Source organism: Tyto alba, unplaced genomic scaffold (genome assembly GCF_018691265.1).
Source record: "Tyto alba isolate M040663 unplaced genomic scaffold, T.alba_DEE_v4.0 Super-Scaffold_46, whole genome shotgun sequence".
Classification (NCBI taxonomy): Eukaryota; Metazoa; Chordata; class Aves; order Strigiformes; family Tytonidae; genus Tyto; species Tyto alba.
The window spans coordinates 5,759,119-5,785,753 of NW_024881322.1; the positions used below are offsets into that span (position 1 = coordinate 5,759,119).

Here is a 26,635-nt window from a genome sequence, read left to right on the forward strand (position 1 = left end):
AAATTCTCATCAAATAACCCATAATTTCAATGTTGGTAATATTTTACCAGCAGCGATGCTTTCTTTAATCAAAAGGATGACTGCAAAGATTGCAGAGCCTCTGGAATGAAAAACTGAGAGACTGGGCAGCGGAATCCAACTCATTGCTATGACCTACCACGCATGCCTGAAGCTGCGTGTACCACTTTCCACTCTTAAGTCCTGGATTCCTGACACATTCAACATTTCCATTGAAGTGATAAGAAATAAAAGGTAAGATATCCTGCACCAGCAGAAGACAGATTTAGCAGGTTTGTATTTGCTGTTAGTAACTATATAGCAACAGAAAACCCAGGGCAAAAAGGTAAGTAAAAAAAAGTAGGATTTTTCCCTCTATTGATGAATATCGAAAAATACAAACCAATAATCATTGTGGTTAATGAGGGAAGAGGAGTGAAGGCTTAAAATTCTCAGTAAACTGTAGTGCATGGAGCAAGGCACTGAACTGGAAGGGGTCTGGGTTGGGAGCTGGCACTGTTTCTGGAGCTGCACTGCCTAGGCTCAGTTTCTCTGGCAGCAGCCTCACCAGGAGCGTTCCCCCGCCTAGAGGATAAATCCTAACTCAGCGGTGGCCAATTTCCCCGGGGGGACGGGGGGTGTGTGTGTGTGTGTGTCTCTTCTAGCCAGGTTCAAGGTTGTAAGCGTTGCCCTGAAAGCGCACCGGCCCTGCTGTGAATAAGAGCGCTGTCAGAATTCCAAACCACCCCACTGCCTGGAGCAAAAGGGACTGCCGGGAGCAAACCGCTCTAGCAGCCACCTGTAATTGCATTTTAACGCCGTTTCCCCGCCAGCGGCTTTTGTTGCGCATTTAACCTCTCCAGCTTGCCGCACCCCACCCCCCCGCCACTTCCCCCACTCCCCCAATACCGGATTTCCCCTTTAGGCGCAATTACCGCTAATCCAGCCTTTGGAAAACCCTGCCCCTAATCTCCCCCCCGGCCGCTCCCCGCTGCCGCAGCGCCGGCTCCTCGGTTACGTTCGCTGCTCCGCGCCGGGGCCGCCCCCCCACCCCCCGCCGCAGCCAGGGACCCTTCCCGGGGCGGGAGGGGGGGTTGGGGGGGGGGGGGGGGGGGGCTGGCGGGAGCCCCGCCCGCTCGCCTGCCTGTCCGTCTGTCTGTCTTTCTGTCTGTCGGTCCGTGCCGCCGGCGGAGCTTCAGCCTACGGGCCCGCCCGCCAGCCGCTCCGCAGCGCGGGGGGAGCCGCCGCCGCCGGCGCCGAGGCGGAGGTAAGCACCGGCCGTGGGCACCGGGACACCGGCCGTGGGCACCGGGACACCGGCCGTGGGCACCGGGACACCGGCCGCGGGCACCGGGACACCGGCAGCCGCCCGCTCCTTCTCCCCGGGGCTCAGCCGCCGGGGCGGGCGCCGCGGGCTCGGGTTCGGCAGCACAAGCCGGGGAGTAAGTGGGTTGAGAGGGGGCTGAGGGGGGTGGAAGGATGGGGGCTATTTTCCCAGGTGCGTTTGGTGCTAGGTTTTCTTATTATTATTTTATGAAATGGGGTCTGAAGTGGTAGCTGTGCCCGGTAGGCTTGCGCTGGTAGTTTTAAGAGCCTGGCGTTGTAACGGTCCTCCGGCGCCTTGGTGGGCTCGGCTGGATGTGAATAAGCAGTTTCAGGGGTAGGCACGTCGTGAGAATCGCGTGTGGATTGTTTCCACTCTTTTTGAATGGGTGGGAGCCGCGAAGGAAGGTGACGTTAATATCTATGATCGCATGAAAAGCATCATAACCCTTGTAGAAGGCACGATGCATATATATATATGTCCTGTGTGTATATATATATAGTCACGACCAGTAGAGTATATGTTTGCCGAGATGCAGATTGGTAATACACAGCCAAAGGCACGAGACTGCTCCATATCGTAGCGAACCGGGAGCCCGTGGCTTGCATCTTGTATTTAAAGTAGAACACTGCATGAAAGGCAGCATCCTTTTTTAAAATAGATCTTGAAGCACAGCCAATTGAAAAAGCCTGTTGTGGTACTGTGGTAGGCAGTACCTTTTATCTAGGCAGTTTATGAGAGATAACCTTCATATATTTCTCTCAAAGAGTAGGAGGGGCTGGATGACTGTTTCAGGAAAATATTTTAAAGCATAGATAGAGTACATGGGTTATAACAGAGATGAAACAGCTATGGATAAGTAATTAAGGATTGAAGTGACTTCTACAGGAGAAACTGAAAAGGAAACTGAACTATGCTATGAATAAATGGCCATGCTTGTGCAGCAGAACTACAAAACATATAATCAAACTGAGAAAATCCACCTCAACTGCAGAAAGCAGTCAGGCATTCAAGATCTATGGAGAGGCTTCTGTGGAAAAAGCTGCTAATTAAAGCAAGTAGGATCAATCCCTCTTTATCCTATTGACAATTTAATGTTTAAAAATGACCCTTTGACTGCCTCGGGAGGTAAATCAGCAATGGGCATGTGCTTCTGATGAACGAAGCTGTCATTTTGCAGCTGGTTTGGGAGGGGGGGATGGGGAGGGCAACATAGTAGATCAAGGAATGCAATTCAAAAGCAGACTTTAAAAAAACCCTGTAATTTTCTCCTTATGCTTTGCAGCAGTACCTCTGGAAAACAGATGCAACTGTTCAAATCTATGTTCTGACTCTTACATCTTTAGAGTCATTTTAACCAGATGAATTACAGGAATAAGTAACAGTATGGTAACAGTAACACTGTCTGAACCTGAAAACATTCTACTGACTTTACTTAAACACTAGTAATTAGACCTAAATCTACATGTGCAAGCAATTAGCTGTTGCCTACTATCCTGTTGTCCCAGAGTGACTTACTCTCCTCTAGTTTATGTAGCAGATTTACTGTAAATCTTAATCATAAAATAATTTTTGATGCAGATGCAGTGAAATTATTATGGTAAATTTCTTACCAGCGATTCTGATTGTGGTGGACCGTGCTAATCAGCTGTGTGAACACCACCTGTTCCTTTAAAAAGTATTTACTACTTCTGAGGATTTGAAAACTTCAGAAATACCGTTAATCCTATTAGGACTGATGGAATTTACCCTTGTAAACTGATGTTCACTAGATTAATGCCGCATATGGAGTAGTTTGAACTTTAGTTTTTCCACTGGAGAGATTAAAGAAAGAGGGAAGGTAATTACAAGTGTTACAATGGTAGAGATACAATTATGGGATTGTATACAGGATCTGCAGTTACAATGGCATCAAGCAGAATAAAATAAAACTCAAGCTTTTTATTGACAAAGCCTTTTATTTCTGCTAATAAAACTGACATGTCAATATAATGTGAAAATAGCTGCAATAATGTGCATACATTAAAGACATATATTGACACTAACTGCTTTAAAATTTTGGAAACACTGGGCAATCTTTCCTCTCCTGGCAACAGGAGGCAATATTCCTAAGTGCTGTGCTGTAGCATCTGCTCTGGTGCTGCCTTCCCTTGGAGGTCTTGCCAGGGCTGAGTTTTGCCATAACAGATAAGCTGAATCAGCACAGATTGCATTTATTTACAGCCTGCAGCTGCCCAAAGCAAGAGTTTAGCTAAACTGAATCCCTGGGTGGGCATGCAACAGGCCTCAGTTGTAGCAACAAAATGCGACCAACTCACACTCCAGTCTAGCTCATTGCAGGTAAACAAGTTCTTCTCTGAGGATTATAGGTAGGCCAGAGGTTTTGGCCCTGCTGTAAATTGGATTAATCAATTTCCAGGTAGAGGCAATTAATGTACACACAAATTCTAGTGTACGTACTTCCAAAATATTTATTCTGGTTGGAGTTAATGGATCTGTGTAGAAACTTTCACTGAATTGTTTCGTGGAGTTCTTGTTTGTGGAATATATGAACTGGTATGCCTGGCTGTATTTACTAAACAACTAAATGAATTAATAACTAACAAATTTATGAATGGCTAGTAAGTTTCTTTTTTTTTTTTTTGAGCATAACTAAAGACAGTGTGGTGTCTACAACAGATCTTCTTTGAGTCACAGGGTGCAAATTTATGGCTGAGATACTGAAGATGGTTAACTTAAAATCAGTAGAAATTAAAGTGAACCAAAAGCTATCTTGTCATTACCTGAATTATTCCAAAGAAACCATTAGACAACACAGTTACTGTGGGGTAACTGCAGATAACTTGGCTGGAGGCACGTGCTGGCCACAGTGAATATACAAAATAGGAAAAATTAAAATTGCTGTTAATTTTTTAACTTAGCATCCACAAAAAGATAGTTTCATAGTTGACTCTCTTGGCTGACTGAAGGCTGAGTTATTCTTCAAAAGAAATAGGAGTGAGACTAGATTGTCATTTTGGACCTACATTGTAACCTGTCGTAAATCTTTTCAAACTTGAGTTTGAGGTACTAGAACTCAGAATGTTGAGTTTAGAGATGTTACCTGTAGATCATTAACAACAGAAATATGGTAACTGTTGCAATAAGGAGTGATGGCCATTCTCTGGCTCCTGGATGGCTGAGGAACTGGATTATGCAGAACACTTAGCCGCCTCTTTGGCTAAGGACATGATACATCTCTGCTTGATACTGGGCAGTCCTTGCCACTGTTGACAATATGTGTAATCCATAGTTAAAGCACTCATTGTGACCCTTGGTTTGCTGATAGCATTCACTGAAAGAAGTGTATGAGCTGTCACACTTACTGGTTTTCCTTTGCAAAGCTTTCTTGAGCACTGCGTAAGGGTCCAAGTTGTTCTTTGTTATGGGGATGAATTCTCTATTTTCTCTCATCAGTCCTTCTGTATCAGAAAGCAGGTTTTATCCAATGTGCTGTGATGTGGAGGAAAAGATTTTTCTAACTAAAATTGCTTTGGCAGTCTCTGTTTGGGAGCATAATATGAAGGGCAACACTTAAACAAAATGCCACAAGTGGGAAATGCATTAAATGTGTCAAGCAGAACTAGTGATCTTACTGCAAGCAGCAGTGACCACTGGAGCTTTTTCTTCTAAGAAAAGGATGAGAGGAGTTGTATGATTCTTAGAGTAAGGAGCATCTCTAACATGTAGTTTAATTTTTGAAGTCGCTGTTTCATCAGTCCATTCCATCCATAAAGTGTGGAGACCTCAAATGAAATTTGTGCCCCGCTGTTCAGGATCGGGTTTTCAATTTAACTCTGTCAGTAATATACATGTGCTTGGTTTTTGTTTGTTTGTTTGTTTGTTTTTTCTTGTTTGTTTTGTGCTTTGTTTTGTTTTTAAATAATTAAAAAACAGAGAACAGAGCTCTCTTTACAGGCTCACAGAATGGCTGAGGTTGCAGGGACCTCTGGAGGTCCTCTGGTCCAATCCTCTGCTCAAAGCATCTAGAGCAGGTTGCACAGGGCTGTGTCCTGCTGGGTTTTGAATATCTCCAGTCTCCAGGGATGGAGACTCTGCAGCCTCTCTGAGTGACCTGTACCTGTGTCGGACTACCCTCACAATGAGAGTTTCTTAGGTTTAAATGGAATTGCTTGTGTCTTGGTTTGTGCCTGTTTCCTCTTGTTCTTCCACTGGGCACCCCTGAGAAGAGTCTGGCTTCATCTTCTTTACTCTCCTTTCTTTGTCACAAGGGCATGCTTGTGGTCAACTTGTTGTCCAGTGAGGCTCCCAGGTCTTTCTGTGCAAAGCCGTTTTCCCAGCCAGTTGGCCTCCAACATGTACTTGTACAAAAGGAGAGGGAGGACGAAACAAGAAGGGAGGAAGAAGAGAAAATGACAAAGAGAAAAGGGTGGGAGAAGGGGTTGGGGTGTGGGAGTGTGCAGAGGAACGCAGGCAACTGGAGCCAGTATGCTGGTTGCAGCAGGCTGGTTTACCTCAGCCTCATTATAATGCTGTTAGAGGAAGACCACATTCTTGAATGCCATTCCACAAGTGCTCCTATACTTGGTGATATAAACAGGATTTAATGCATCCTGCGACTATAAACAATGACTTTAGCATGAATCAAAAAGAATGGGTGAGTTTTGTTCTGAGGTTGGTATATATGCTTCCAGGGCAGCCAGGATGCTTTCCTCTTCAACAATCTTTGCAATGGGATAGTTCTGAGAGTTTTGGTATGATTTCAGAAAAAGTTTGGCTGGGCAGCTCATGTTGCTTTCTTAAACTCTCTCTATTAAGGCAGACTTTTCCAGGAAGGGCCTTTGAGTAAAGCATCATGATGCCTCAAAGGAGCAAATGCAGTTTTATGACAAGACAGAAGTACAGTATACTAATTGTGGAAGACACGGGGGAATCGATGATGAAAGAAGTCTTCTGTGGTCGCTTAAAGGATCACTGACATTCAGATTGTAATCCAGCGGTAGTCCTCTAGAATAGATGATGCAGGACTACCTTTAGGAGTCCTTTATGATGGTCCTAAAATGGAGGTTGCCCAATAAGATTGATTATGGAGTTTCATAATACATGTATGCATGTACATTTGAGCATATACTCTTTCATGTTTGGAAATAACACGGGTGTATTGGATGTTTTTCATATCTGAGAAATAGTTGCAGCTTTGTCCTTATCATTGATCCAGATCCACGTCCACTGTAAATAGGTCAATCAATGTTAATGGAGCAGTACCTGTTTGCCCTTTGTCTACCTTGCCTGTTATGTTTTTTCTTCCAGAAGATTGAAAGTCACCCAGAACATATAAAATAGAGGGATTTGGTGTTCCTATTTAAAGACTTCAGAGGTGTGATCTACGTGATCTGTGCCAAGCTGTTAAAGCAATGGTTTATGGCATGTTCTGCAACTTCAGATTAGAGAGGTGCAGGTACAGTACTCTCTGCACAGGAGCATACACAGGAAAACTAAGATCAGCTTTTCACATCGTAAGATTTTAAGAGGTAGAGCTAACATCTGTAAGTGGAGCTGAAAGCAATGTAATCACTTTTACATATTGCTAATCCTCCTTTGTTCAGCTGTATTTTTTTATACACGTAGATTGGATTTTTGTTATACCCATGTAGATTAACAGTGTAACTGAAATCAGGACAGTAGCTAATCAAGATGTATGTTGTCTCTTAGGCAGCTCCCTTTATTTACATAGACATGAAAGCAGTTAAAGGCATATCATGTAACCAGACACTTAAAGACACTCTAAGAGTTTTGTTAGTTAACCTGTACTTTCTGTAGTTCATATAATGTCTGTCATTATGTAGGAAGACACTGTAAAATATTAACAGTATTATATACAAAGGACTAGAAATAGTATATATCCAAGGTTGGAATACAAAATCATATGGTAGTGTTATATTTATAATGGTAGATCTCCTATACGTTTCTATTTCTATCAGCATTTGAGCAGAGTCTGGGCATTGTGAGGATAATTAAACTTAGCGATCAACCAAGAAAAAACAATTTTAAATGTCTTTTCACTCTTTAACTTGCTTGCTGCTGTTGGCTCATTCTTCTTTGCTCTCCAGTGCAGGCTACCTCATATCTATCTCCTGCAGTCACATAATTTATGTGATTGTATACACAGAGTCCTTATTCTATAGGAATACTAATTTTTTCATTGAACTGTAATCAGTTCCTCAGTGGTCTTGTGGGAGTGGCACACCACCAGAGTTCTCTTTGCCTGCATCCAGGCACGTGCCAAAGCCTGTGTCCCAAATGTCCCTTTTCTTAACCTGCTGCCTCGTCCTGCCAACTCGAGCAATCTAGTCCATGGTTCAGTGAAGTGCCTCTTTGTCCCACCACCCAAGAGATAGCAGCTGCTCACCTCTGGACCCTGCTTGCTTCAGGACTCCTTGGTGCTATAGGGACAAGGAGGTTGATTGCCTTCTCGCCAAGATAGTTGGCTGTGTAATGCTGAGGAGACTTGGTGGCTGCCTGTCCTGACCAACAGGCTCTGGTCTATCCAACAGGTCTGAGATGGCAGGAGGAGTTAATATTTTAGTACCAGATTTACCTATTTGATGTTATGTTGGATTTTGTTTCAGAAGGGTGATACAGCGTTATGCCAAAATCACACCACAGGCATGATACAGTGATTGTAATAAACAGTAGAATCACAATACAAACTCCCAATGCCAGTCTCTACATGCCCCACTGTCACAAATGGGAAGGTTTTATCCTAATGAGAGAGGTCCTAAACCATGGATTGAATAAAAATGTTCAGATAGCCTGCATAGTGAGGCATTCTTAGTTTTGTAGGGTTTTGTTTGTTTGTTTTTCCTAGCAGTTTGCATTCTGCTGCTTAATTTGTAAGAGTGAATGTTGTAGTTTTTTCCACATTGAGTCCTGGATCTCATTTTAGCCAGTACTTCTGAAGGACAAATTTTGCACTTCACTGAAATCAAGTCCTGAGAGATGTCAGGGGAGAAGGAGAGCCTGCATAAGTTTGGGAGTTATCTGGAGGTTCGGGGTCAAGCACTCTAGGGTAATTGTCCATAACTTTTCAGATCTGAGATCTGTCTGCACCAAGGAGGAGGCACGGCTCACTTAAAACATCGCCAGGATCAAGGTCCTTTCTGGCTCTATCAGGAGTTTCAGGTTTAAATGGCAATTAAATCAGATATACCTTGTACCAGCAGTGTGTGACATGCCAGCTCTGCCATGCAGGGACAGAGTGGCCTTGTGTGGCGTCCTTCATGGTGGGAAGCTACACTGGGATGAAAGGCTACAAGTGGTTAATATAGTATAAAATGTCAGAACTGATGATTTTTTGGCATTCTGACTGAAGTGAGTTAATTTTTTTCAATTTTCTATGGTAAAAAAAGCAAGGGAGAGAGCAGCTTATCTAAGATGTATATACTACAAACTTTTGAAATACTTGTAAACAGTTTCTCTAGAGAGCAGGGGCAGCTTTTAAGCAGCAGGTGTTGTGCATCCCATTTTTTGTGCCATGGTGTTAGAGCCAGGGACGTCTGGTAAAATCTCATAATGAAACAGTCAAATGCTTTGAGAAGTTGAACAGAGCTCAGCAAAGCAGCTCTGAACTAACATGGACTGCCTGCCTGCCACTAAACAGATAATTGCACTCTGCTGTTTAATTGAATTTTCATCAAACTGAAATATATTTTGTAAAATCCACCACGAAAATGTGTTTTGCTTGTGGATCCTGCATACAGGGGGTCCAGATATTGGGGGTGGGGAGAGATATCTGTCAGGTACACAGGTAATGCTCTACAAGCTGTACAGTCTGCAGTGCAGAGTCAAGCATGTTAAATGAGCCCCACATGGCTTTCGCCGATGAAAATCGCAGTGCCTAACCAGAGAACCTCTTGCTTGTTGGTTTTCAGATATCCTTTTGGTTTGGATGACCAAATTTATATACCTGGAAGGCACTGCAGCTATAGATACATTTGAGGAATCTTGCTGAGATTCCCTGAGTAGTTCTATCAAAAAAATCCGTCTGCCTCAATTTTCCTCCTGTCTCACTAATTTTCTCTGCTCCTGACAAGCTTTGAACAGTGTTCAAAGTCACTTTTTTGGAAGATGTTTGTTTGTTTTGTTGCCTTAATTGCTGAATGTAAATCTTGGCCACTCTATCAACCTCCAGTTTCTCATATTAGTAGCATTCCTATTTCTGAATTAGCATTTAAATGCAGCTTAATCCTCTTCCATAATTACTGACACTTAACAGATAAATTGACAAAGAAATTGACAATTCAGAGATGCAAGTTACACTATTTTTATTTTTTTTTTTTTTATATACAGTAAAGTGTTTGAATTACATTAGGTAGGAACATGTTCTCAAATATACAAGATATACACATATGGAATATGATGTTCTGGAAAGTCTGCAAAGAAATCCTGAAGAGTCCTCTACTTATATTCCCAAAAATCAATAACCTACAGACACATTGTGGTGGTTAATTCATTACACTGAAAGCTCTGGAGAGCAATAGCAGCCACGTGGCACAGAGCCATATGTATTTAAGTTGAATGCCATGTAGAATGAGATGAATAAACATCTTGGAATAACACACCCACTTCTGTAAATTTACAGGTTGCACCAGCTGGTAGATTAAAAATAAGAAAACAAGAAGCTGGAAGAGTTGCTATTAGCAGGAGGATCCAAACCAATGGACTGTATGGATATAGATATGTTTGAAGGCATCTGTTCTTCCCATTACAAGGTAAGACACAAAAGGATTTTTCTGCTGGTTCATTTCTCTTCAGTGCAGCACAGCTTTCTTTTGTGGTACTGCCCAAGATGGCAATGGAGGTGTTCTCCAAACCTTGTTCAGTCTAGTGACTCACTGCTAATAACTGGGGCTTACAATTAATGTATAACTGGATTATGTTCAGACCCAAAAAGGCCTCAGCTTTCAGAAGTCAATGACAAACGTGCATCCACAGGACCTGTAAAATTCAAAGTTTCATTACATAAAGTATCTGTTCAGGTAGCTCTACAGGTTGTCTATTTTTAGCATGTACTAATAGGAAACATTCCCACTCATCTACAGCATCTTTTTCTATGTGCTTATTAATTGCTGTAGATTGAAGTAGAGCTGGAACCTGTACTACTTAGTGCAGGAGCTTAATCAGAGGAAAATGTCTCTAAACTGGATGCCAGAAAATTACTCTTTCTGGAGATGCAAGGTATGCCATTTTTTTGTACACTCCTAGTGTTCTTTCAAGATTGTTATATGGCTTGTTTAAAACAGCTGCTGCATTTTTTTTTTTCACTATTCCAATAAAAATTTATTATATATTGCTCTAGGGTGAGGGTGGCGGAGAGCTTGGTACATTTTCTTGGCATCTTTTGCCTGATGCCTGGGTATGTTGTCACTTATTCTGAGTGCTTTCTTTACTTAGTTGTTTTCAGGGAAGGTACAAACCACAGATTTTTAAAAACTTATTTGGAACTGTGTCCTGGGTTGAGTGAGTGGTAGGGTTTTTTTGGTGGCAGGGGAGGGGGCTATAGGGGCGGCCCCCTGTGAGAAGCTTCTCAAAGCTCCCCCAGCTCCAAGTCAGCCCCACCTCTGTTCGGAAAATTGAGCCAAGAAGCTGTGCCACTTGAGAAAAACCCGAAGCAAATTAATTTTAAAGTAAAATTTCTCATTTCCAGGATGATGTAGTTCTGCATGGTTGGGGGTGAGTATGTGGGACTTCTTCGTGGTCTAACAATTCTGATCAATGCAAGACTGCTATAGAGCAAATGCAGAACCACACCACCATCTCTGTCTTACTCAGGAGCTCGAATCAGGCAGCTGTGCAGTTGCAAAAAGTTACAACTGGTCTTAGCTGGTGTCTGCTTTAACCCATAGAGGACTTTCAGCTGAAGCCAGTGTGATGCTCCATTTCTCCATTTTCACTAGCCAGTGTTAAATGATGAGGGAACCATCTGTACTGGGACAATGCAATGCCGTTGCTTCTATTCTGTACAGAAATGCTGGCCACCAGTGTCCAGTGTTAGCAGTCCGCCATTTTCACAAGCATGGAATACCTGCCTCTCATTCTTCTTTTGTGGAAGAACTAAATTGAAGAGACACCCCTTTCTAAGGTTGGGAATGTGACAGACTGTGGCACTGCACTCTCTAGAAACAGGAGGTGCTCACTCGTATGTGGAAATAACAGGAATGAAATGTGTAAAGTATTTAGAAAATGCTAAGATAAGCAATAGCAAATACAACTTACAAGGAAAAACATATTCAAACTCTTAAGTACTTGGGACATTCCAGTAATTTTCTGTAACTGTTGTTATGGAGGAATGTACACAGACCATAAAAACCTGTAAGATCTGGTCTAGATAGCAGACACTTCTCTAAAGAATTTTATTTCCCTTCCCAGATGCTTGTGTGACCCCTGGTGTCTGCACATAAGTGGTCCAGTGGAATCTGCATTGCCACCAGTTATTGCCAGCTTCCACAAGTATAAGTGCTACCCTGGTCTGCGCTTTCTTGTTTGGACATCTTTACACTTGCATTTTATGAAATCCCCAGCTTTACTGCAAACTCTTAATATAACGGGGTGGGGAGAGGGGAATGAAAGCTTTGGTTCTGCATATGTGAAATGAGCATACCATTTCATGTTGCCACCTTGCTTTTTTAGTCATGTTCTTCTGTGAGTCAGAGCTTCTGAGTTTGTGCTTCTTGGCATGGCCGGGAGCCCGGCCTTGGACAGGGCCTCGCTGTTGCATGGCAAGTAATCCTTCCAAATAGGATTTGCATTCTTGCAGCAGCCGTTCTGGGGATAGAGAATGAATACGTGGAGGCAAATTCTGCTTACACAGACATAGCTCAGGTCCAGCCATTCAGAACAGGGGTCAGTGACAGACAGTTGCACAGAAATTGAGTCAGTTTTGAAAAGAACTGATACTAGCAACTAAGAAGAATGTACAGGTTCAGAGCGTCTGTAGTGTCATAGTTAACAGGATTTATAGGCACTTATTCACAGAAGAAAATGTTGTTAGAGCTCTGGGATTGCTTTTTTAGTTTTCATTTGCCAAATTGGGCTGTCATCCCTGTAGAGTTGTCATGTGGAAATGTGAGCTTGCAACCCAGTTGCTTCTGTATACGGTCTTGGTCTTCACTTACAACTTCCTTGCTCTTTCAGTGCTGTGGAAGATGCATCTGAGATGGTGTACTGTAGTGATGATAGCCTGCAACTGTAGGATAGAAAAATAACTGGAGGTAACAGTAGCTTAAATCAAAGCTAGACCTTGAATCCCTGAACTTTTATATTGCCATTTATTTGTGGGCATTATTCTTGCTAGCCTTCTATGTGTGTTTATCCTTTTTTTGGCTGAAAAATGAACAAAATAGGAACATCAATCAATATAGGAAGTGAAGGAACAGACTACCTTCTGGTTTATACCCAACACAGGTATTCTGACATTAACAGAAGCTATGCAAGTTTCAGGTTTGTTTTTTTTTTACATCTAAGTTTTAAATGAAGGCCTGAAGAAGCAGCACCTGAAAACTTCTAGGAAGTCATGTATTATAAAAGTTCAAAACTGAATAAAAATTTCCTTCAACTCATCAGGATGTTTTGTAGCTCTTGTTTTTTTTTTTTTCTCTGCTGAACATGAAGATGTGTTTGTTCTCTGTATTGAAGCACAAGTAACTTATAATTGAAACATTTGTTTTCAAACTTCAGGAAACTGAATCAAAACCAGTTCATTTTGCTAGGAGTTCACAGTTCAGTGAAAAACTTCCTTATAGTTAAATAAAATAAATTGGTTTTGCTCATGACTTAGTCCCAACTTTCTCCTTTCTGGTGCATTGAATTTGATGTTCATATTATTTACTTTTACTAGTAGTGCTCAGGGGCCTCTGTTCTACCACGTACCATGCTGAGCTCAGCACAGATTTTAAATGCACCTTTCTGCAAAGAGTATATGATCAAAGAGGCAAGAAAGATTAGATGGGTACAGACCCAGGAGCACAGGGGACAGTGAGACATCTTTCATCAGCATGGTAAGCAGTGGCTTCAAGAACCTGCAGGCAGACATTTACATATGCAACTCCATAACCCTGAGGTGATTGTGTATTAAGGTGGTGGAGAATCAAAGCATTTCATCCCTGCAAGCAGAGAGGGATCTGAAGAATTGCCCATAATGTCCCTATAGTCCTCCCTCCTTCTGTTTTCATTTGAATAAGAGCAGTTTGATTTAAATCAACTCAGAAATGGGAGCAGCTCCTTGGCAGTGGGGGGAAGCCTTTCCCTTTTGAAAGCAAGGGTGACATACAGCTCGCCTGTGTGCAGTGTAATTTGTCCTGACATTTGCTGGCACAGGAAGTTCTTACTAACTGCGGTGACACTTGCCCTGTGTGACATAATTTGAGACACTTTTTCATAATACTTCCACTTGAACTGAAAGCAGTCAAACTGTCTTTTCTAATTTCAGCCATTTTGATCCCTTGTCCCCAGTGATAAGTTCTGCTTTGCCGTGTTTCAGTGCTGCCTGAAGTAAAGAGCTGAGATGGCAGCTAGCACTCCAAGGCTTTTCCCCTGTCACTACTCAACAGCATGCTGGAAGTCATTGTTTCTTCATGAGCTAAATCCTGAAGGAGTTAGCTTCAGAAGTCAGCCCTCCCAAAGCAGACATTAAGATACAGAAGTAACAACAAAACAACTAACAGTAAGGTGTGGCTGTGCTTGCGTCCATTTATTCCTACTAACACTGGACACTAGTCACAGCATATTGTATTAAAACCCATCAAAAGAAAAATGGTATGAAGCAAGATCAGTGTTTTCACAATCAAAAAGAATGCATTTTTCTAGTTTAGATGTGGGTCACCGAGTGGGAATTGTTACAACTTTGTTTTAATTTGTTTCTGCAAGGAGTGTCTTTTCTTCAGTAAAGAATACACTTGTTGCTACTTAGTCATCTATTCAAGTTTCATGTTAGATGCTGCAATTATTTCCTGATGACTAGATCAAAAATACAGTTGTTTTGATAACATTTTGTTCATGCAGATGCCATTGAATATGCATAATTCACTCCACTTGATGATCTCTGGCCCTGACAAGTTTGATTACTATTCCTAATAATAAGCAGTAACACTTCTTTTGGTGTGGTAGGAGACTATTGTGTACGATGTAGATGAAAAAAGTCTTATGGGTGCAGTTAAATTCAATCAAGCGTGGTGTTGAATTCACCAGTAAGTGAAGGAAGTTTTGGCAGTATAACCTCTTGTTTGATAGCTGGTATAAAAGGAAACTGGTATACTGTGTAAAATCAGACCAGGAAATCTGATATAAAGGTAAACTCGCTATGAGACTAATCTAAGATGGTCTGTAAGTACTAGCAAAAAGAAATGGGTACCTGGCTAGGCAGGTTGCATAGTGCTTCCTCTGGTTTCTTGCCAAGCACGGAAACAAAAGCTGTGACACTTTTAGGTGTTTATTCATTTAGCCTCAGGTTCTTCACAATCCATAATGAGTGACAGTTTTGAGGACAACCTTGTATGAGCTGTGTGAGGTGGGAAGATTCCCTTATCTTGCCCCCCCATACCAATGGCCACTGAGATTTGCCCAGGATCATGCAAAGCAGAGAGCTGAATTCCACTTCTAAAACCAAGCACCAGACCTGGCTATTTGCTCAATACTCCTACACCAGTGGGTTGCTCTTTCAGCAGAATGAGTAGGCTGTGCCACTCATATCCTCAGTTAGATTAAGGATTAGTCTGTTGAATTCCAGCTATGTGTTGCTAGATCAGATTTAAAGTGAGTAAAAAGGTCACACTTTGTTTCAACTATGTGCTGTTCAGGAATAGAACTGAAAATAGCAAATGGAGTACAGAAGACCATAGAAATTCAGGAGAGACTCAGTTTTGGAGTTCAGCCTCTTAGAAGAAAGAGGCCGAACTGAACTTTTAAACTCTAATCTGTCTGCAAAGGTGAGGTTGCAGCTGAGACAGCATCACCTTGGTGTGCTAAAGACGAAATATAGATCCTCATATGGGAAGTTAAGTCAGTACAGAAAGCATTACAACTATATACAGTGTGATTTGTGTCTTTATTTCTGTATCTGTGCTGTTAATTACATGTTAGATTACTGAAAGTGCATCTTTAAAGCTCTATTTGTGATATAACCTTTTCATTTTGTTTCTGTGTTCATATTTTTTTTATTCCTCCTTACATGCATGTGCTGATTGCTTACTTTGGTTAGGTGTATACTGCTTAAAAACAAGCCTTTGTAAAAGCAAATTCAAAGTAATACTCTTTTTTTTTAAACGAGTGTCTTCTGGCATTTGGCATGCCAACAGCAGTGCTAAGAATTCAAAGAAACGCTCACGATTAGGAAGGCAAAAGCACATCATGTGAAGTTTCACAAGTGAAATCCAGCATCCTCTTTTGCACATAGTTGGAGTTGTTTATAGCTGCAAAGAGCTAGCTCAGCGATGAATTGAAGGTATTAAAAAGTGGGGAAAGACTTTGACTTCTGAATTTTCTGTAAAAGCATGTTTTCATGCATTTCATCACGGGATCCAAATTTAAATTGTTGTCATCTTTCTAAATGTGTATTAAAAGGCATGGGAAAATGATACATGTGATAAACTGTGTCAGAGGAAGGAACAGTGATTTCTTTTGCTAGAAAGTGAGATAAAGGTGGTCTGAGCATGGTCTTACCCACAAGATCTGATTGGGGTTTTTTGCCTGGCTTTAGCCAAATTACCTAATTTATCCACTTTAAATCTTTTGTTTGATTAAATGGCATAGTAGCAGTAGCTTTGTTTGACTTCGGGAACAAGCAAGGAGGATAATGCATGTGCAGTTTCTGAAGACCCAGACTGTTAAAAATGCAGAGTACTGTTATTATATGACTTTGGTCTACTTTGAACAACATAATCAGCAGGCAGCTTTGTCTAGGCATCCTAGTGAAGTACCAAATAAGTATTTAATATCCCAAATCCTCTGTTGGGGTTGTCTTTTGATTACATCAGTGTCATAATTCTTGCTTTCTTTTATAGTTATTCAAATAAGAGATTGTCTGGTGCTTTTTTGAAAGTTATAGTCTTTGTCCCAGTCCTTTTTCTGAATTCTCTGAAGAATTGTACTTTTTGGCTCATTTAGCTGTATCCACTTCTGACTTTTCTTTCTCAGCTTAGTCAGATTTTGGATGCAGGGTATATTGTCTATAAACTTCAGATGTTTAGCTACTCTGCCTTTTATGCTGAGTCCTTTATTCTTTTTCACATCATTCTCCAGGAGAGACTTTCAAAGCTCAGACTGACTTTTGAGAGTCACCTTGTACTAGTCTTCTTTCTGATTTGGTCTGTTAGCTGCTCTTGTCTTATCTTATGGTAGAGGCAACTGTTCACCAAAAGTGGTGCATGTAAAATCTTATTCTCAGAGCTTTTCTTTAAATTGAAGGATGTTTTACCTATCACAATAGGTTTATTAGTTTGCAATTGTTGCTTCACCTTTTCAGATGTAATCTTCCTGCCCTTGTGTAGAATCTTTCTTAACATGCTGTTGTCTTAGGCACACATTGTTTACTTTATTTCCTGATCCTGTCACTCAACCTAATAGCTTTCAGAATGGAGGCTGTCATGTACCCATGGGCAGGAACAACCACACTACTCTTATTTTGGACTTTCTTTGGCAATTTAATGATACCATATTCTTCAGTTTTCTGTTCATCAGAAGTAGCTTACATCTTTCTTCATCTTTCAAGCTCCATATGTATATGTCTTGCCTTAATTTTCTCCTTTTGGAGAATCTGGCATCTTCCACACTTCCCCTTAGGCTGTTGAAATTCTTCTTTCATCTTACTGTGCCTTTCCAGGTTAATTTTAGCTGTCTGCTTACGAGTGATCAATCTGTTTTTATCCAGATTTACACTAAGCGGGATCTTTGTGTTTCTCTCCTGGGACTGTCTCATCCCTTGAACTTTTGCTCTGTAGAGAAGTAGAAATACTCTGCTTCTCAGTCACAAAAAAAATCAAACACATTTTCATGTTGGTAGTTAGGATTTTATTGTCTTATCTAATTTCAGATCAAATAGATTCACATGGTATCTCTTCATCTACAAGGAAATTATGCTAGCATTCCTATTCTCTTGGGCTAAACTAGACAGGCATGTGTAACACCATGCCCGTCTCTTACAGCTTCAATTATATGTATGTATATGAAAACAGTGCTTTGTGCTCTTCACACACTCATGCATAACTTTCCAGTGACTTTTTGTTGGGTATCTCTTAAGAGTTTCCAGTCTTGTTTCATCCAGCATCTTTTCTAACTTAATGTTGCTGCTCTCACGATTCAAGTTGCAGGACACCTGACTTCCAGGCATGAAGGAGTGAAGGAAATTTGGAACTTGTGAAAGAAATTTTGGCAAGAAATGGAGGTGGTAATTTTCAATAGCCCATCCAGCAATAGGTTGAGAAATCCTAATGTCTGATTTCTCTCTGATGTAAGTGGCACCACTTATTTTAAAATAACCTCAGGAACAAAAGACCAAAATAATATGACCTGAGGCATGTGCTATACACATGGCAGATCAGAGCAGAGGAGTACTGGTGAAATAGCCCTTCTTTCTTTCTTCACATAAGCAGCTCCTGGGAAAGAAGTGTGATTTTTTTTTTTTTTTCCCCTGCACAAGTACAAAAGTCATAGAAAAGTGATGTGATGAAACCTGTTAGGGACACATTCCTTAAAAATTTCCCTAGAGTGTTGGCTGTCAAGTATGAAGACTTGTCTGCACTGATCAGTAGAAGTATCTGGGTATACAGGAAGCTGCTCTGCCTGTTCTTCTGCAGATCTTTACCCAAAGAACTGCAAAAAATTTCTAACCACTTCAGATACCAGAGGCACAGTCTCATCTAAGGTATGTGTCTGTTTCAGTAGAGCAGAGAGGAATGTGGAAAAATGTGTTTTTAAGCAAATATAGTTCCCCAAAATTTGTGTTTGTATCAAAGATCCATTTTTTCAAGATCTTGTAATTCTTCATAGTAAAAGGAATAAGGTGAGGAGAAGGGTTCTGCAGCTTCTGTCAAGTTTTCTGTGTAACAGGCTAATAAATGAACGAATTTTAAAATCTTGCAGGATCTTTAAAACACCCAAAACCAAACAGAGATTGTTGCTCACAGTCATCATCAGAAGGACTAGACAGCTAGCCTTGACTGATCCAAAGGCTACCGTAAGGTCCTATCCACATCAATATCAAATATGGCAAGACATTGTAAAATCTGACAGTTTGTGTATAATAGTGTATTTCCCATAGAAGGTGTGGTGTGTCACAGACATGTTTGGGAAATGCTTTAAGATTTGTAGATGTAAATTGTTATATGTGAAAGTGTAAAGCGTCAGAATATCAAAGGGGTAGGGGTTTATATCTAAGATTATAAATAAATAATATGCTACTTCCCAAAATGTGTGTTTAGTTTTCAAGAACCATAGGGTACATTTTACCAGCAGGGGTCCCTAAGAATTAGATTTGGATACAAGGCTGCCAGCGGTGACTTTACCTTAAAAGAAAAGGTGATTTTTAGATATTGGCAACTAATAGTACAAAACCAATCTAGCACTCACTCTGATAGGGCAGTCGTTGCAGTTTGGTTCTGTGGCAAGAGAGTTGGAGAAGGCATTGAGGGGGTGGGAAGATAATTTTCACACTCTGCACAAGAAACATAAGCTCTTTGTTTAGTCTAATATCCTGAAATCTGACATGGATAACTATCCACAGGGGATATTCGAAGACTGTAATTAAGAAGTTTTTATGTGAGGAGAGGATAACTCACTGAAACATTGCAGGAAGGGTAGCTGTGAAAAGCTTTCCACAGATATTTTTTCAATTATTTTTACCTCCAGTTTAACCTCACGTTGTACTGAATTGCCTTCATTTTCCCTACCTGATATAAAATGCATTGGTGGGTTATGGCAAGTGTTCAGATCTGTTGCAATGAGGGGATCATTCGCTATTTTTCTTCAAACTACCAGTAATAGTTCTCTGCAGCTGTGGCTTAGTGTCTTGAAGTGATGCAGTGAACTAGTCTCAGGCTTTCCAAGTATTTTGTGTGCATTAATTAAACGTCACAATACCCTTCTGAGGCAGTGTCTGACTTATGCTAGGCAGTGCTCAGTGAGTAGTTTATTGTAATTAGTGCATCTATTTATGACTGGAAGTGTGGTGTTGGATAAAATAATAGAAGCTAGCCCCATCACATATTGTATCTCCTCCTCCCAAGGTCTTAACGCTATGGCAACAGGAGTGCCAAAAATAGAAATCGGGAGTCTCAGCTCCTAAGAGAGTGATTTCAACACTGGACAGTGTTTCTTCCCTTAGGACCTCCCTTTGTGTATCTGCTTTAACCCACCTTATTTCTATCTTTGTTGCAGAGAAACAGTCTAGCCTTAAATCAACTTTTAAGTGAAAGGTAATTGCAATCATAAATCTTTTCCATAGACGGTTGACACTGTCCTTCTTTTTAAGTTAGATATACTAGGAATCATACTGAACTGCTGCTTGTTGTGTAGTCATTAGTGCACAAAAATTGACAACGATCAGGCACCTTTTTTAATAGAATGCCCTTATCGATGTGCAAGGCAAGTTAGGTTGTTGAAAATCAACCATTGTTCGTTTCCCTACTATCCCTGTTTCATCACGCTGTATTTTTTGTATAGATGTTAAAAGCTAAGATTCTCATTCTTCAGGGAGCCTGCACAACTCCACTCTAGAATCAGTGGGACTATCATGTCAGGTCTAATACAGTTTTTTTGCTACTGTGTTATAAATGCCGCAAAACTCACAAAACGTGATCACTAAAGGACTGTTGGAGCGGAGTTCTTAGCACTGGAGCTTACCGACTGTAGCTGACAGCTGGGTAGTCACATAACTAGGTAAGTTCAGAAGTAATCCACCACTTTGTGTTCTGGCACTGCAGACCCTTTCTAAATACAGTAACTAGCTGTGGAGCTGGGTTCTGTTCAGAACTCCCTCATGGCATACACAATGTGATGAGAACAGTAGCTAACAAAGTTTCTTATTTTGAGAGGGCTTGCCCAGCTCCTGTTATTAAATAGCCATCTGCTCACTGCTTTGCTGCAGCATCTCCATCATCCAACATAACATACTGACCACAAATACTGTTCAGTAACAGAAAAATTAGCTGATACCATACTGCTGTGTGGGTAGGGGCAACTCTGTGTTACAGAGACACAGGATCTTTGCACAGATGTCCACTGGTTTCTGGGATGTGTCCCATGGCTGAATTTATTTCCACTGTCTGCTTCCCTCTTTTGATATGTGATTATTTTTTTTTTTTTTTAATTCTTTATTGATGTGGAGGTATCACCTAAAGGGAATTGCTAGGGGCATCTTCTCCATTTAAGCAGCATTTTCTGCTGGAAGGATAATCTGATCCCTACTTAGTACAAGGCAATCTTCAGTAATTTATGCCTGTATCTTGAAGGTAGAAAACAGACTACATCACAAATTTTTTTTGCAAAAGCATGGGAGGTCACTTACTGAAATTAACAGTGATCTTTCTATAGACTTAATGGTTGAAATTGTGTTTAGTGTATTTGTGCAGTTGTTTTCAATGATTTGGACAGGACTGATCACAGAAGCATGACAAAGATTTGATAGCAAGAAAACAAGGTTAATTAGAAACTATGTGATCCTGCAGTGACCCTAGGGATCACTGAAGTAAGCGGTCCTTTGTTGGACATGATACTGCTTTCACAACTCCAAAACAATGGTACCGTAAAGTGTCGATAAAGTTGTTTTAAAATGGTCTTCTCCAGGAGGTGTCATTCATTGAGGTAAGATAGTTTTTTATTTCTGTTTCGGAACTATTTGAATAAACATAGATCAGATACTTCCGGTCTTATTTATTCATGAGTCAATGTGAGAGATTTTGGCCCTGTGCTACTAATGATCATAGTTTTAATTACAGTGGTTTTGTCCAGTGTCTTTAGTTGTAATTCTTTCATATCTTTTATTATTTTTTAGTTACTTTCTGTACTACACAGCATTGTTTAGTATATTTGAAAATTATATTTTGCCCAGACTCACAGTTTCTTCTGTCATTTTTCAGTACCAGAGTGTTGTTATGTTGCCATATTTTTATAGTCTTCTGAAGAACACTATCCCTTTATGCCAGCATCACTTTTGTGTATTTAAAAGGCTGATATGTTATAGTCTACTTTAGATCAGAAAAATCAATGAACACTCCAGGAGCATCAGGCATGAATGGGAAATTCTAGATAGTCCACTTCACAGCTTTACTATCTACTTCTTTGTCTTCATAGGAAGGAAGAATTCAACTATTAATATTTTCATTCCTCTTTATTCAGTGAAAATATAATTCAAAATGTAATAGCTGACTGAAGAGTACCGGAAGAGTCTAATAAGATAATTTATTACCTTAAAATCTAGACAACTTTCTGGCACTTATTCTTGATTCAGGACCATGTAATTTCACATCTACGTAGTTAAGCCAATGTCCTCACAGATATTCTCCTGCAGTTACTGCAGTAGGTCACTTTCAGCTGATTTGGTATTTGGTGTGAACAGAAGTATACGAATCTGTTTTCAACATAATTTATCTGTTCTGATCTATTAAATGAAATACCAGTAGTTTCTGGTCTTTTTTTTTTTTTTTTTTTAATTAATAATTACATGATGTCTTTCAATTCACATAATTCAACAGCAAATGATGAAAAAGATTATAGATAACTTGATTCATTGCCATGCTAAAGCAGAATTGTTCCTGATGTCATATTTTCCATTGCTTTGCCCAATATACTTTTCGGTGACTTGAAAGACAGATTGCCCATAATTTCCTCTTTCTCTCTAGGTAAAGTTCACATTCTTACATGAGTTTCAATAGGAGGCTCATTCCTTGTTGCAGTAAGCAGTTCATCAATGAGGAATGACATTTGCGGAGTTGATCAAGATGAATCTATGTATTTCATGTAATAATGGAGCAGTTTATGAACCTTTATGTCTAGATGGTGAAATTGGAAGACAAAGCATATGACCCCTTGACTTATAAGGGTCTGAAGAGGTAGAGGCATTGTTTCTTGAATGTTAGCCATGTAACCGTGCGACTGTCTCTTGCTGCCGGAGAGCACAGCCAGCCAAGTGGCTAAGCATATGCTACACGTTATTTAAACTAACAGAGCTTACAAATGGAAAAGATGCACTTTGCTGGAAGACTTCCTAATTCAGGCTCTCACTGCTTATCCCCTCTATAGCCATACAGAGTCATTTCAGGTGGTTTATTAGGTGATTGCTTTTAGGGCTCAGCAGTAAACGTAGGGCTTTGCATTCCCACCTACTGGGAAAATTCAGTGGTGAGTAGGTTGTCAGTCAGGAAAAGCTGTGGATTCAGTCCCTCGTTAGGGAAGCGACAGTGTGTTCTGTAACCATAATTGCTAAACTCCTTGTAGTCTGAAGAGCAAGAATGATCTCTAGCAGGAGTCCTCTTCCATTTTATAGCTCTTAGTCCACATGAAAAAATTGACAGTCCAGCCTAGTCATATAAAGTCTTCTTAATCAAGGTAAAACTCCCCATTCCTCTTCTCTTCTTTTCCACAGTCCATGAAACTTATGTCCTCAACTAAACCTTTAATTGTATTTAAAAGATTACTTCTATAATGTTTCCTTTACTTTTCCCCAAATTACACCTAATCTCTTCCAGAAATAATTTCCCATGTGAAAGTGCTTCAAATGAGCTTCTTCTCCAAGTAGAATTTTTTTGTACTCTCTTCTCTTATTTAACAGACCAAAACATATTGAAGAAGTATAAAACTTGACCTTCTGTAGTTTCTACTGTCACTTAACCCAGCTAGCATAAGTGATTACTGAAGTATGTACAATCCAGCATTTATTCTGTTTGATTAGTGGATCCATCCACTGTATTTAGTTATGCCTGTCCCTGTGGAACTGAAGCTGCTTTGCCCATCCTTCTCAGTTCTGGCCAGGTAATTATGTCTGTAGGATTTAAAAAGAGAAAGAGAAAAAACAAACCAAACCAACAAACAAACAAAAAGAACAAACCAAAAAAAACCCAAATGGTTTCTGCTTGGTTCTGAAAAGAGATGCTCAATGCTCACTTCCATTTGTTCTTATCATTAAGTAGTTGTGATGACAAAAGCACTTCGCTTGTGGAATAAGAAGAATGGAAGGGAGAGGGGAGGGCAAAATAAATAGGACTGAGGGACGTGGATGTGGCTTGGCAAATTGAGCAAGGGGAGGAGGTGGGTCAGAGTTCTCAACTTCACAGCTGACTGACTGATTTGCTTGGTTTAACTGATTTGCTCTGTGACACAGAGTACCTTCGCTCTTCAGTGTGCCCATCCGTAAGAAAGTTATGTTACCTGATTTAATAAAAGGCTCTTCAGATTATTTGTAAAATGGTTTTGGAGCTTTGAGTGGAAAGAGTTATATGTATATAGACATGCACCTCAGCCTAGTGCAGTTACAGAGCACAGTATTGCTGCCACCACAGAAGGGACTGGAAGAAAGCTGCTGGGATCTGTTAAGTAATTCCTTGAGTCTTTTTAGACACTTACTGTATGTTCCTTTGGCTTGGCAGCAAACGTGAGGTGATACTCAGTTCAGTGCATAAGTAGAGTTCTGGAGGGAAGGGAGGGAAATGTGGAGAGGAAGGGTTATTTGTTGAGGTTTTTAAAATCCTTTTGTATTCTTTCCCTGTCATTAGAGCCAAAATTCATTCTTTCTCTCTTCTAGAGCCCTAGCTGTTTACTCCATGTTAAGCCACTGGCATTTTAAAATGAAAGGTTTTCAATAGCCAAGGATTATGTCCTAAGGGGAAATAAAAGTGTTTTTTCAGGCATGGTCTTCCTTGAAGAGAAAATACTGGGTAGATGGATGGTTGGTCAGCTTCAGGATGAAACTCTTTATTATAGCAGCTCTTCTCTGAACATTTGCTTCTCCTACTGCTCATCAATTCCATTTGCAAATCACTCAATTTTTAAACCATTTAATGACTCTGTCCTGGAAACTATTAAAGCTATAGTGATCTGTCAAAAATAACACCAACCTGCTCTTCCACAGCACTATAGGATTCATTCCCCTTGCTTTGTATCTTTTGTATATTTTTTTCCTTTAGTTTCTTTTTCCTCCTCTTTGCTCGATTTCAGCTGTCCTTGTGACAGTGGTGTTGAGGTGGAGTAGACAGCAAGAAGGGAAATAGCTCCCTTAATGCATTTTTGCTGCACAATTGAGAGAGAAACCTATTGGTATGTGTCAGCAGGGAGATGGGTAAGAGGTAACAGATGGCATAAAGGGAGAGCTAAGAAGCCATGAAGATACAAGGGAGCAGTATTTCTCAAAGAAAGATAAGCAATATTGTCAAAGCAATATGCAGGGGAAGGCAGGCATCTGGGGATCCCTAAGTCAAAGTTGGTCAGAGCTTTAAAGTGGACTAAACACCAGTCTTCCCAGACAGAGCATTGTCTCTGGTGAGTGGCCCATGGTGAGCTGCTGGCTACTGGGGGAAAACCTTTGGTTTCTCTATACTGAGCTAAAAGACCCAGGTTTCCAGATCAAAAGACATACAGATATCTCAAGTACTTCAATTCATGTTTCTTCTTGCATGTTCAGGGTGGAGCCACAACCTGTTCTATGCCATCAGGCTATGAGGCAAGGGAGAAGCTACAGTGCTGCAGCTGGAAGCTGTTGTATCTTACCTAGCCACTGTGGCTGCATCGGTATTAATAAATTAAATGTGGCTGGCATGCCCAGAATCATTCTTCAGCCCTGAGCACAGCTAGCTACATACAGCTCACCCCTATATAATTAAATTGTATTTACCTTCCAGAAGATAGCCACATGTACACTGCTTGCTTGGGGTGGTTTCTGCACATTCCTAATTCTCAAAGGGTGCCTGAAAGTTGTCAGAACCAGGCCAGTGACTGTCTAAATGATTTAATAGCATTGATGATTGATTTCTGGTGCCCAGGGTACAACAGGTTGGCTTTCTCTGAAGGGTCTGGAAAGTCTGGAAAGCTGATGTTAGTTATAATGATAATATAAGGTTAGATGTAGGCAGTGAGGATGCACAATGAGATCTTGACAGTGCCACTATGGTGTTTTTGCTTGACTTTACCCTACCTTCAGGAATTGAGGGAATGTTTTGAACAAGTTTTGCTTTTAAATGTCTGCAGTTTGAGCCCGATGAGCTCAGCTGGCAAAGTGAACAGGGATAGATTGCAAGTCGTCTTCCACAGAACTGCTTCAATTTTTCAGACCTCTCTGCACAAGGAAAACAAGATTCTTGGGACCTTATTCCATGAGGACCAGCCATAAAACAACGCTTAAAAGAGGCACTTTTCTGTTGACTGCACAAGGAATTGCACTTGCCAATGCCATTATATGAATGTGATCCTAATGTCTGCTCACAGCAGCACTGTAAGCAAACTTATACCATGGTTTATTTCGAACTAATTAAAGTCTTACTTAGGAATGAGTCATTTGTACACCAGAATGATTTATTTATTTATTTTAAATCATGGAAACAGGCATTTCATACAGAGGTCTGATGCCTCTGTAGTACAATTTATTATCCCAAAAATGATCCGGGGTTGCTTCTCTCTGAATCCAAGCATCTGTGACGTTAATGTTACTGCATTTTATAATTGGTACTTGATAGTTTAAGTGGATAATCAGCTAAGACATAAATGCAGCTTACCAGGAAACAATTGAGAATTTAGGATAATAAGCTGATTAGACACTGTTATGCCAGTCTCATGCTAAGATAATTCTACTGAGTTGAAGCTGTACAAATAATGCTGTAAGATACACAGTGGTCAGGCAGACCCCCTTCACATATGCTTGGCTGCCTGTCTTTGAGCAGACACAGTCTAAATGGTAGTAAGCCCCTGTTAGTGAGAAAGATTAAATGCTCTTCAAGTCTAGGATTCTAGACATTGCTTCCCTGAGATCTTTGCAACTTCTTTAATAAAAAACTTTGAAAACCAGTTAATGACATCCCATAGCAATCATTGTTTTTTCTTCTGTTATCTAGGCTTAATATCTTAGAGTAAAACATTGAAAAGGGAAGCATCTTGTCCAGCATTACATAAACCTGGTGGCTTTTAGCATTCGCTGAGAATGCTTGTTTGCTGCTAAAGCAGGTGTTAATACTCTGCAGAGGAGGGAACCGTGTGCATTGTTCTGGTGGACAAGCACCAGTCTGAGAGCACACAATTTGTTCAGGCTCTTAATTCAGCGCCCAAGCAGTGGAACCATGTGGT

The 26,635-nt window shown here is 40.6% G+C and overlaps 1 protein-coding gene across 2 annotated transcripts in view; it reads left to right on the forward strand.

The window, feature by feature from the left end:
* Window positions 1-234: 234 nt before the first annotated feature.
* Window positions 235-26,635, forward strand: part of TMEM108 (transmembrane protein 108) — a 171,257-nt gene continuing 144,856 nt past the window's right edge. The window contains exons 1-2 of one of the 2 annotated variants that reach the window (XM_042806453.1): window positions 235-252; window positions 9,963-10,092. The gene's annotated coding sequence lies outside the window, so the exon portion shown is untranslated. Of the gene's footprint in view, window positions 253-948; window positions 1,265-9,962; window positions 10,093-26,635 lie in introns of those variants that run through there. The other variant, XM_042806452.1, reaches the window with a different exon arrangement.